The sequence below is a fragment of the Neolamprologus multifasciatus genome, chromosome 7 (assembly GCF_963576455.1).
Source record: "Neolamprologus multifasciatus chromosome 7, fNeoMul1.2, whole genome shotgun sequence".
In the NCBI taxonomy this organism is placed as follows: domain Eukaryota; kingdom Metazoa; phylum Chordata; class Actinopteri; order Cichliformes; family Cichlidae; genus Neolamprologus; species Neolamprologus multifasciatus.
In genome coordinates, this window is record NC_140445.1 from 2,565,508 (window position 1) to 2,574,408 (window position 8,901).

The following is an 8,901-nucleotide window of genomic DNA, read 5'->3' on the forward strand; positions in this document are numbered from 1 at the left end:
TGTCCCACTCGTTCTCGCCTCCTGTCATTATCCTCGCCGCTCTCCCTCCCTCTTCCTCTCACTCCTCCTCACTCAGACCCCATCCTCTCCTCTTTTTAATCCACTTTTCCTGCACTGCCTCCCCCTCTTTTAATAGATATCATTATGCAGATGCATCTCCACTACATCCTTTAACACGGCCCTTTCTTCAAGCACAACAGAGATGCCCAGAAAGGCTTAAAGCTCAGCCTCCAGAAGCAATAAAGCATTTCCAAGGATGACTTGTAATAAAAGCCGAAGCCCTGCACCTGTATTGTTTGGGGGGGGGAGTTACCATGAACACCTCATAAACAAGCCTCAGAGCCTCTCGTAACATCAAAGGCATTGATGTTACGAGCACCTCCAATGAGCCGTGAGCGCACGTGATAATAAACACGCACGCGCACACACATCTGTGCAACAGCGCTAAATGGCGGCTGAGTGATTAAAGCCAGTGCTGCACTCTGGGGCCTTGAAGGGAGCGTTAACGACTTAGCAGCAACCTTTGCTCACGCCTCATTGGCTCAGGCTTCTGCTGAGTAACCGCTGAGACTTAATTGAAGGGTACACTTCGTTAACGCTGTTGCCAGGTGACCACAGAGGCTTAATTGAAGGGCAACGCTTCATTGGATCTGTGCCTGTCCATTAATCAGGTGCATTAGAAAGAGCTTAGCTTTTTATCTTTGTTGGCAGCCGAATGTGTTGAATGGAAGAGAGAAGAAGTACAGGAAGAAAAGGGAAGCAGGGAAATAGAGGGGGGGGGAGTGAATGCTTGGAAATGATAAGGGGTGCAGAATGAGGAGAAAAGGGCAACAGAGAGGAGGATTAAAGGTCCACGGGAGACAAGAAGGGCACAAAAAAGAGGAAGTTCTAGGGGATCTGATTATCAGATTAAGGAGCCAATGCTACATCAGCGATATTTCAGCATGGAAATGAAAGCTCTGCTGGCAGGGAAAGGGCCTAATCTTCTGTTTCTAATTGGATAAAACCTGGGCTCAGCAAAGCAAACGATCAGAATTCAAACCCACAGTGGAATGACATTGAATTCTCACGTGCCATTCGGTTCCACAAAAAGATTCTCATTTTGTGGAATAAGCTCCCGCGGGCCAGATGGGGGGAGCTCAGGAATACATTATACTTTTCCTCTCGTTCTCCGTGCATGGCAGTTGTTAACTTTAACACTTTGTTAAAGTGCAGTCATTATTGCAGTTAGGCACACATAACTTCAGCTAGTTGAGTTTCAAGGCGGGTGTGAAATGGACCCAAGCAATGGATTCCTACAAATAGAATGAGGTAATAAAATTTCAAATGAAGTCTTTTACTTTGCTAATATGGCAGAAACTGGATTATTTAGCATTACAAGAAATTGAGACTACAGTTCGTTTCTAATAACTGTAGGAATCCAGCAGCTCCACTGCTGCATGCATTAAAACACAAACACGGGTGACACATTTTTGAGGTCATTCATTGACATTTTCAAGCCTTTTACTCTCCTAGGTTTCGTCATTATGATTAAGTGCCAAACATTTACATTAAACTCAACCTAACCAAATCAAAGTTTAACCCCAAAGCCAAGTCTTAACTTTTAAACAGTCCTGTGAAAAAATGTGGGTCAGTCAAAATCGTTTAAAGATTTTTTTATGATTACGCCTGTGGTTTAAAACTCAAGCTGGTTCTTACCATAGACTGTGTGCAAAAGATGGATGTAATGTCCTCTTTTTGACTCTAATGGACGCTGTCATAAAGTGAGCATCTGGATGTTTGAAGTAGCGAGTGAGTCCGTGGATTCATCAGTGTAGAGATGGGCGGATGATGCTTTGTGAAGCCTTCGAGACTTTCTCCTGGTATCAGAAAAAAAATTATCTAAAGCTTCAAAGACAAAGCGTTCTAGTGACATCTAGTGGCCAGTTGTAATTATAAATATTAACCGCTAGAAGCAGTGTTGCCAACTTAGCGACTTTGTCGCTATATTTAGCGAGTTTTCAGACCCCCTTAGCGACTCTTTTTCTAAAAAGCGACTAGCGACAAATCTGGCGACTTTTTCTGGTGTTATTGGAGACTTATTTATGACGACTTTTTGACGTGAAAACGCGTATCGCTCTCACTCTCAACAAGCAGCGGTGCTGCCGTGGGCGCCTCACCCGTGCCAAAGCGCTCACGGGTGGAGGATAGTCCTCCCCCAGCTGCTATCAGGGCAGGAGACGTTCACACCTGTGCGTCCAAACTGCAAATGAATCGCGCATGAGTTCTTCTTTTACTGTTAGGCTGGTTTAAAACTACTTATAAACACACACTCTCACACACAAAGTAACTCCACCAGAGTGCCAATTTCGGGTCACTTTTGCCAGTCCAGGCCTGGATAAAGGAGCAGGGTTGGAATTGTGACATTAAAAAACAATAATTGCTAAAAGAAATTTAATTTGTAGTTCTAAATAAATTCTAACTGCATTTAGGACGTTTTTTTACTCACTTTATGTCTCTTCCACAACATTATTTCTCTCTCCAACAACGTAGGTTACAATTACATTAGCATGGCAAATTATGCAAATTAGGTGATGACGTCATTTGGCGACTTCTAGCGACTTTTAGGACAGCCAATAGCGATTTTCCTTACTGAGGAGTTGGCAACACTGGCTAGAAGTGTCGAGCGGTCATTTTGACCCCAGCCGTTTAAAAAGAACCTTTTAAGCCCATCGGAGTGGGCACACTCCAGTTTGCATAACTATTTTTAAATCCTGGTGTAACTGCAACCACATAAGCTAGCGCAATAATTTTTTTGCAAATGAAACCGGAGGAGTTGTGTTTACATCTTATACATTCAACTTCCCAGGTCGCGGTTTCTTTCCACAAATGGCTTTTTGAAAAACTCGTGTAAAAAGCGCTGGCAGACACAAAAACATTATAATCCAAAACACACTTTGCTGATCCGATCAGCTGTATAGTTTCTGGGTGGCGTAGAACTTAAATTGCACTGTTGGAAAAAGCTTATTTTGGTGCACTACATTATAAAGACACTCAAAATAATTTTCCTGTAGTTGGAAACTATTTTGTGCAACTTTTTTGCATTTACAGTTTTGACGGATCTACCTCGAAATGTCTGTAACTTTTTTTTTGTAGTTTATTGCACTTTTTTGCAATTTACGTAGTTACTTAAAATCTGGGATGTAATGGTATATTGATGTATAGCAACTCGAAATGCTCCCAAAAATGCTACAGCATGTAAAAATATAAGGTCTGCGGGACCTGGGCCTATGGTGGGCTAAAAAGGTTAAAAATGTGTTAAAATTAAAATAAAACTTCATCATCAGACATTTGCTAAACTGGGCTTATAATGCTGAATTTTGGGCTTTAAAAAAACAGGATGTCAAAGGATTCTGAGGACGTCATTTTGATGTAAATTAAACAGCTACTGTCACAGGCCAGGTTGCCTAGCAACATTATTGATTACGCACATTTTGGCATGAGGGCTGCTCCAATATGAGCCAAAGCTGGGCCGATGAAAAGATGAATAACTGAAGGATGGAGCATTTCACCTCTCGTTATAACAAATGAAAGAGCGAGTCACATGATCACTGCGATACAAGCCTCGGCACAGTGTTGACAACGAGTCTGCCTCAGTACACTCAAAAAAATTATTTTCACCCTCAGTAAGCATAAAGCGATAATTTTGAGTAAAATGCATTTGAAATACACAAGATCAAATGTTTATTTTAATAATTAATAGTGAATTGTATTAAATCAATCAAGTAATTTCTTTTGAGCATTAAATTTAACATTTTATATTGTAGTTATGGAACAAAATTACAAGTAATCAAATTACTTAAAGTCAACATTTGGCGGGGTGAAAGAGGCGTCGGTGTCAGGCGTCCCGTCTCTAATGGAGGAAGTAAAGGATTTTTTCAAACTGCCCTTTGGCCATTAAAGAACTGCAGACTTTCAGGACCTTCAGCTTTGGCTTCACTCTTCAGATCTGTATTGTGTCCATTCTTTATATACAGTCTGTGGTTCTCATAAATGATCAATTTTAACATTATGTATAACGGGCATTGGGCGGCTTCCAAGATCGCAGTGCTGAGCTTAGATGCTGAAAGGTCAAGTGGGCCTATATGCTTGGGTACTGGAGAAGTTCGGTTTAGGCAAACAGTTTATATCATGGGTTGATATGATATATAGGCATCCCACTTCTTCCATTCTTGCTAACCAAGATAGATCAGCGCCTTTTTCTTTACACCGCGGGACACGACGAGGCTGCCCTTTGAGCCCTTTGCTCTTTGCAATTGCTATTGAACCTCTTGCAGTAGCCAGTAGGAATGGGCCCTCCATTGACCCTGTCCGATTGGGAATATCAAGCACTACATTTCTTTATATGCGGATGATGTTGTTTTGTTCTTGTCAAATCCTGAGCGATCTGTTCCTGTACTATTTGATCTGGTGAGGTCGTTTAGGGAAATCTCAGGTTATACGATTAACTGGCAGAAGAGTGAGTTCGTGGCTTTGACTGCAAACCTGGAAGTTGAGTTTTTGAAAACTTTGCCTTTTAAAATTACAGTTTTGCATCATCAATTTGCATCATTTACCCAGTTGCAGAACCAGTTCTCTCTCCCTGCGTCACATTTTTTCCATTATTTACAGATAAGAAACTATGTTCGTCAGAGTATCATCAACTTTCTATTTCTTCCGGAGGAGGAGCCAATTTTTAAGCTCCTTCTGAGCTCCCCGGCTTCTAAAAAGCTGGTCTCTGGTTTTGCGAACGCTTTTTCAGAGTATTTGACTTTTAAATCGGACTTTTTGAAGACAGCATGGGAGGAAGAGCTTGGTTTGCTAATTGGAGATTAGGTGGAAATAGGTGTGTAGGATCCATTCTTATTCTATAAATGCAAGGCATCAGTTAATTCAAATCAAAGTGCTTCACAGACTTCATTATTCAAAAACTAAATTGCACAGGATTTTTCCTTCCATTAGTCTAATATGCGATCGTTGTAAACTTGGAGAAGGCTCTCTTACCCATTCATTCTGGACTTGTCCCAAATTGCATAACTATTGGTTGGATATCTTTAAATGTTTTTTCTGATATGAACAACTGCACATTAGAGCCAGAGCCAGTAACTGCATTGTCTGGATCCTCCTCTTCCCTGTTACAGCTCTGCTCTGCTGTGTGGAATGGTAATTGCTAAGAAAATGATCTTGACTCTCTGGAAATCTGACATTGTACCTCAATTCAAAACGTGGCTGACAGAACTGACTGCTCTACTGCATATGGAGAGAATTAGGTGGTAATTTGGGTTGAACCCAGGACTGTATAGGCGTTGGCTGAATAGCAGTGGTGTTCACCTTGGGGTGTCGGTCAGAACACACAGGATGCACAGATAAAGGTTATACCGTCTTTACTGTGATTCCTCAGCTTAACAGCACAGTACAGCAACACAGTAATGCAACCGCAGGCTTACAGAGTGGTGAGGGGTGTGGGTGTGTGGTCTGTGAACAGAACATATACAGAATACTGAATGTAATAAACATCTAAGTCATGAATTATGATCCATTAGCTTTCTTCGAATCTAACCAGAACTACAAATGGGAATTCCTATATGAACATCTACATGCACGAGTTTCATACACTACTCCCAAACCCTTACAGTACATGACATTGATTGCCAATACACCCAACAACGATATATCACAAACACCAAATCGTTTAGCTTACAGCTAGCAGGTATGTAGCATAACAGGTAGCATTAGTAGCATGAACTAGCCACATAGTGAACAGGTCGATACACATATACATTAGAGGACAAACTTAGCAAGTTTTTGAATGTGTTGCAGCCATTTTTAGATCGTAATAAAACTAGTGCTGTCAGCGTTAATCTCGTTAAAATGGCGTTAACGCCATAGCTGCATTAACGCGGCAAATCTCCATTAGCAAGTTATCGGGAATCGCTTCATGCGTGGGGCTACACAGCATCAACGCGTTAGCGCGGTTAGCTCATTAACACGTTAGCGGCGTTCAGCTCCACGCACCGGGCGATCCGCGTTGACTCGCTAACAGAGATTTGCCGCGTTAACGCCATTTTAACGAGATTAACGCTGACAGCACTAATTAAAACAAAGTCCTCTTTGATCGATAATTCGGTCTACCACCCTATGCAGTGTAATTTTTTTGCCTTATGGGGGATTTTTTTGCCCTCGCTGTGTTAGGGTGCCTGGGTCGTTGACCCAGAGTTTTCATTATTATCGTACTTTGCTTTTTGCCTTTATTTATCATTTCTAGTCTTTTGGTTTCTTTGTCAGAGTTGTTTCTTCTGGTTTCTGTTCTGTTCCATAGTTGCTGTATCCCTGTGTCAAGTCTCTGTGTTATGTTTCGTGTTTTACTTTGAAAGTCCGTCTCATGTTAATGCATCTGGTTTTGCTTCCTTTGTCTCATCAGCCCTGATTTGTCCCAGCTGTGTTTCCCTCCTGTTACTCATTCCCTGATTGCTCCCTCTGTGTATTTAAGCCCTGTGTGGTGATCTATGCTTATCCACCCTCATCTGTCTGTGTACGCTTATTTTGTATTCTCAGTTTTGTTACCCTTTTGAGTTCACGTCTGTCTCCCGAGTCTGCACTTTGGGTCCTTTTCCTGCCTGCACACAGCCGTTTCATAACAGAAGATCGCGACCAGACCATGGACCCCGCAGACTGTTCCACCTCGGACTTTAAGGCTGAGATGAAGGGGGTGGTTGATTTGCAGGACTGCATCGCTCAGGCCGATAGCTTACAGGCTATGGCTGTGGGACTGAGCGCGGTGGAGGCAATGATTATGACCAACCCCCAGCTTCATCAGTTCTCCATGGACACTTATCTGGGCCACGCCATAGCCGTGTGGAGGGAGCACGTCAGAGCCACCGAGCTTGCTATCTCTCTCTCTCCACACCAACGCAGCAGCAGCTCGCTGTTAAGCAGCTGCGTTTGCCACAGCAGGACGGCATTTCTGCTCGATGTTCTGGAGAACTGCTCCTGTGTGATGAGCCAGAGGATTTGCAGCCTGTCTTTGCTGGAGGGTCCGGGGAACCGCTTCAGCCGTCTGTTCCCGCTGAAGGTTCTGGAGAACCTCACCAGCCTTTGTGTGTCTCTGCTGGAGGGACCCAGGGGCCTGTCCAGCCGTCTCCACACAGCCGTTTCATAACGTGCTTGTTACGACCCCCTCTGCTAGGCGTCAGGGAAGGAGTAACATACACAAGCCCCCAACACAAAACTGAGTAAACCGAAAACCGACAGGGCTGTTCAACAGACCACTGGGCAAACAATTATTACATAAAGAAAACAGTCAAGAGTAAAAGCTAAACGTTAACTAAGGCAAGCCAGCATCACAAAACTCTACTCACAGCCAGCTAGCAGCTCAAAACTCTAATCAGTCTAAGTTCAAGCATGCACCAAGGCTTGACAAAGTTCAGCAATATGAACAAGTTCAACAAAGATCGAAGAGGAAGGCACGAAGGGCAAACTGCATGTTCAGTCCTAAGCAGCAGCCACTGAGTGAAGTGCCCTCCTTTTGTAGCCACAGGAGGGCACGATCAGCCACTGATTGCCTCTTGGAGCATCACGGGATCCCCGGGCAGCCAATCGTCCGTGTGGTCTGGCACACTTCATTCTGCATAAGAGAGGGTTGGCACGGGTCTCCCAGTAACCAATCACCCACAAGTCACGGCACACATGGATTTGCATGAACACAAAAAGGCAGTCTCAGTCCCTCCACGGCCCAGGGCCGTAACACCCCTCTCCTTAAAATACAAGACTGTTTTGTATACACAGGTTTCATTATTTGTGACAGAACAAAACAAGTCATACTCACAACCGGGAGGGTTATCAACTAGTACTTCATCATTGTTGTCTGTTTTGTTTTTTGTTTTTCTTCATATCAAAAATCTTAATAAACATATTTTTAATTAATAAATAAATTATGAATTTTATTTGTTCTTTACTTTTGATTTACTAAAACAAACCACTTCAGTCGCTCACTTGTGCACTGATGAGCATTCAGTGAGTGCATCTTCCTCTTTTTAAACAGTAACTTTCTGACTGTGTGCATATACTCATATGAAAGTCATGAGTATAAAACACGAAACAGATGAACCTGGCTAACACTCTCCCCGGCAGAGCCCTGCACTGCTTAGTAATGAGCGTACGTGTTCCACTATGTGACAAAAGCCTGTTTAAAGGTGTGCAGCCTTCACGGATTCACTGTATCGTTCTTAAAACGGGCAGGATTCTGTGCGCTCACCGTGACAGCTACTTAGGAGGAAAAAATGTGAGAAATAAAAGAAGCATCATAAATCACCACTGAGCTGTGAAAGCTCTGCAGAGTCTGTCACTGTTCACTCTTAAACCTCCTCCCGGTAAAATCAGGTGAGCAAACCTGAAAGCAGCCACAGAAGATATCAGTGAGAACTTTTAGGCACAGGTGATTGGCTGTGGTGAGTTCAGAGGAAGCGTGGGATTGATGAACGTTCTGTCAGCCATCGCTGGGAGGATCAGGTTTGATGAAGATATCGTTCAAGTTGTGAAAAGGCCCACGCTTTGATGCCTTTCAAGCACCGCTCTGTCCCCCACTCGCAGAGACTTTACTGTCTCTGAGGATCTCCTTTAAAAGAACGCACACCTCTGGTGAAATATGAAGCAGACAGTCTTTCAAACTGGGATATGTGACCTTATGCATGCAGGAGTGAAGGTCTAAGTCTGCTAGCCACTTCAAGGTGAAGTGTTGAGTAGAGAGATTACGAGAGCTCTTTCTCCCAGGCCAGAAAGCTTCGAAGTTATTAGCGTTGTATCAGCTCTGGCAGGGAGCCGTTAACTTCACTGCCAAGTCTGCGCTGCCTTTTGGTGAGGCCGTGCTGTCAGCGGAGAAGCGCG